The following is a 3,951-nucleotide window of genomic DNA, read 5'->3' on the forward strand; positions in this document are numbered from 1 at the left end:
CTGAGGCATCTGCCTTCTTTGGGACCACCCATACAGGGGCACTCCATGGTGATTGAGAGGGGCGTATGATATTTTGTTTCAGCATTTTAGTTATTTGATTGTCCACTTCTTCCTTGTGGCATTCCGGGAAGCGGTAAGATTTTACGTGAATTGGAGCGGCATTTCCCGTATTTATAGAATGATCGATAGTGCTTGTATAGGTGAGGGGTTCACCTTCGAGATGGAAAATATCTGTGAATTGAGAACAACAGTCTAACAAAGCTGCTTTTTCTTCAGGATTTAAGTGAGAGGTTCGTATTTGATTTAGAACTAGATTTTGTCTATCAGTAAGAGAAAGAGAAGTTTTATTTACAGTTTCGATATTTGAAATTGGCAGACACTCTGTGAGGCTATTATCCACAGGTGTGAGATTAACGGAATAATTATTAACTTCAATTTCAGATTCAGTTGTATTTAGAATTGAAACATTTACTCTACGATTTGGCTTTAAGGTGACAACACAATTCGCGACATATACTCCTTCAGATATTTTATGATCAAGAACTAAGGCTTCTTTAAGAAGAGGTAACTCATCTGCACTGTTTGACACTCCACATTCGATTACAGCTTCGGAACGAGCAGGGATTTTATAAATTGGCAGTTTGAAACGTAAAGGTAAAGTATGATTTTGCATTATTAAACATTGCTTATCATAATCTATGACAGCTTTAAGATAACCTAGACAATCAGTACCGATTATGCCATCATATTCAAGATGAACATTATTAACAACATGAAACTTATAAGAAAACACGTCTGAAGATAAATAGAATTGCATTTGAAAAGTACCTAATGTTTGGCAATATGTACCGCTATCATTGATTCCTTTAAGTCTCACTATTTCTGGAGATAGATTAGGTTTTTGATAAAGACTTTCTTCTTTTACTAAAGAAACGCTAGATCCGGTGTCGATTAGTAGAACGAGTGACCGGTTAGTATGCTTAGTTAATAAGAAAACATGCGGAAGTGTTACCTTTTTATTAAACGAACTCGTTTCGTAAACTGGTATATTATTTTGATAAGATTTGGGACATTTTAAGGACTGGGACAAATCATCCGACGGAAAAGAGGTAAGTTTGCCTGCTGAATTATCATCATTTTCCTTACAAGGTAAGTCGTTTGTGTAGTACTTAAGAGAGTTATTATAAGATTTAGATTTATCATAAGATTTAGTATTATCATAAGATTTAGAATTATCGTAAGATTTAGTATAGGATTTAAGATAATCATAAGATGTAGTATAAGATTTAGTATCATTATAAGATTTAGTATAAGATTTAGGATTATCATATGATTTTGTATAAGATTTAGGATTATCATACGATTTAGTATAAGATTTAGGATTATCATACGATTTAGTATAAGATTTAGGATTATCATACGATTTAGTATAAGATTTAGGATTATCATATGATTTTGTATAAGATTTAGGATTATCATACGATTTAGTATAAGATTTAGGATTATCATACGATTTAGTATAAGATTTAGGATTATCATACGATTTAGTATAAGATTTAGGATTATCATATGATTTTGTATAAGATTTAGGATTATCATACGATTTAGTATAAGATTTAGGATTATCATACGATTTTGTATAAGATTTAGAAATAATTGTGTCATTTTTGAATCCTATGGATTCCGATCGACACGCATTCGGAATCCGATTTAGTTTAAAGGTTCGGGAATTAATGTTTCATTAACGCTTGAATGGTTCATGGCCGTATCATTCGTATGGCAAAAATTTACATTTGCGTTGCCTCTATGTACATCACTACTCTGTGCATGAGTATTATTACGGTGTTGATTATTGTACTGCCGCTTGCGACACTCGGTTATCAAATGACCGGGTCTTTTGCAATATGCGCAACTTTTACGTGGGAAATTATTAGGAATTTGTGACGATTGAATTTGCATGGGAAAACGATTTTGATTTGAAAGATTTGAATTAGAAAAATTTGTATTATAAGATTTTACATTTTTGTTCTTATTTCGATAGCATTCTGAAGACAAGTGACCTTGTTTGTTACACGTCGAACATGTCTTCGGTGATTTAGAAGAAAGTTTGGTAGCGTTAAATAATTTTTCTTCTTCGATAGCATGTGTGACCGCCTCGTTTAGTGTTTTAGGGTTACGACATCGAACTATATGCGAAAAACTCGGATTTAGACCCATAAGGAAGGTATTGAGTGCTAAATCTTCAATACCGGCGACTCTACCGACTAATTCGTCCTTTTTATCACATGAGAAATGCACATCTGCTAACAACCGCGTAAGACATGATTCTATTCTCAAGGAAAATTGCGTGACTGTCTCCGACGGCAAGTTTTGTTTGCAATTTTGTAAGTCGGACAAAAGATGTGATGAATGTTTCTTCTCACTAAAGTTCTGTTTTAAGAAATCCTTGAGTTCTGACCACTTACTAAAAGTTTTTAAAGAACATGCTACTTGTGCCTTACCTTCCAATTGGGAAATAATAAATTTACATAAGATAGTTTGTTGTTCAACGGAGGCAAGTGAAATGGCATTGTCACAGTTTGTAAGAAAAGCGGGGAGCGTTTCCCTTTTACCATCATATGGTTTAATAAATTTGGTAAGGAAATTAAGAGTTATAGCATTGGACATTTTTGTAGGATTTTTATTTTCCTTTTCAGATTTTACTGAAAGTTCGGAATCCGTCATTGATAATCAACAATAATAATAATAGGTATATGTTTATATATAATAATAGGTATATGTTTATATATAAATTTCTAATATAATAATTAGAATATAAGATTTAGATATACAGATTATTTGTTGTTACACGGCTAATTTAAAATAAAGTCTTATAATAAGATTTTCTTTTCAGAGTTGCAGAACGATGCACAAATTATTTCGAATACTTTTATCACAAAATTTCACTGCACACACAACACAGAAAGTTAAGACTTACGTTGATGATGATTTCGTGTTCCAGATGAAGGCGAAGAGGATCAGGTGAGTTAGCTGCATCATGGGAACTGGCAACAGTTGAAGACGTTGACAACACGGAGCTGCTCTACACCCAGAGGGTTTTATAGGCTCAGTAGAATTTGAGTATAAAAATTTCAGATTGAAGACGTAGGTAATTCAGGTCAGGGTTCAAGGTCTCGATTGCTGCGGCGCCGGCTCACGCTTACTAGCGGAGGCTGAAGGTCGGCTGCAGTCTAGTCAAGGTCAAGACTAGAATTTGGTTGACGGGCTAGCGCTGGCTCACGCTACAAAGCGGAGGCTGACAGTCGGCTAAGGGGTGTACTTGCGTGTCTGATGCGGGCTCACGCTGCAAGAGCGGAGGCTTACCGTCGACCTTGCGCTGCTAGTACACACTCACTAAGAACTGTCCGAATGCTGTGGTCTGAACACGGGTCCAGAAAGCCAACAGCATCCCACTTCTGACACCAAATGTTTTGCGCGAAGTCCTTAGCGAGTTTTTAAAAAAAAAAACTATTTATTAAAACCCGAAATATATTTATTAAGAGACCCAAAATTACACTACTACACGAACTCAAACCGTTGCACCCGGGAGATGTTAATGGAATTACTGAGTGATGCTAACTGCTAACAACAACTGACTACTGGCCGCGTGGCGGTGATGCTTTTATAATAATTATGTATTGCTTGCACAGCAAAACTTATTAACTAATTTCGGATATAACAGTGCCCTCGGGTACATGGCAATAGGCTCACCACATAAGACTGAAATTGTTAATAGCGAAGCGTCGGTGTGCTTCATACATCTCTGAATATATCTTTCATAACAGGCGTGATATTATGTATGTAATATGAACGTTTTTGAAAAAAGGTTTAGTAAGGAATTTCAAATCGTATCATTTCTGTAGCAGGTAACGACGTTTCACTCTTCCCAATTTATGCACATTTTCTGCATGA

At 35.4% G+C, this 3,951-nt stretch overlaps 1 long non-coding RNA gene across 2 annotated transcripts; it reads left to right on the top strand.

Annotated features, from left to right (window-relative positions):
* Positions 1-205: 205 nt before the first annotated feature.
* Positions 206-3,124, top strand: LOC142979769 (uncharacterized). Of its 2 annotated transcripts, none has more exons than XR_012959844.1 (3): positions 206-290; positions 492-654; positions 3,002-3,124. It is a non-coding gene; the product is annotated as an uncharacterized LOC142979769 (long non-coding RNA). The 2 variants fall into 2 exon arrangements; XR_012959843.1 differs by having other exon boundaries at positions 224-290; positions 442-654.
* The last annotated feature ends 827 nt before the right edge of the window (positions 3,125-3,951 follow it).

This window comes from Anticarsia gemmatalis, chromosome 17 (genome assembly GCF_050436995.1).
Source record: "Anticarsia gemmatalis isolate Benzon Research Colony breed Stoneville strain chromosome 17, ilAntGemm2 primary, whole genome shotgun sequence".
Lineage (NCBI taxonomy): Eukaryota > Metazoa > Arthropoda > Insecta > Lepidoptera > Erebidae > Anticarsia > Anticarsia gemmatalis.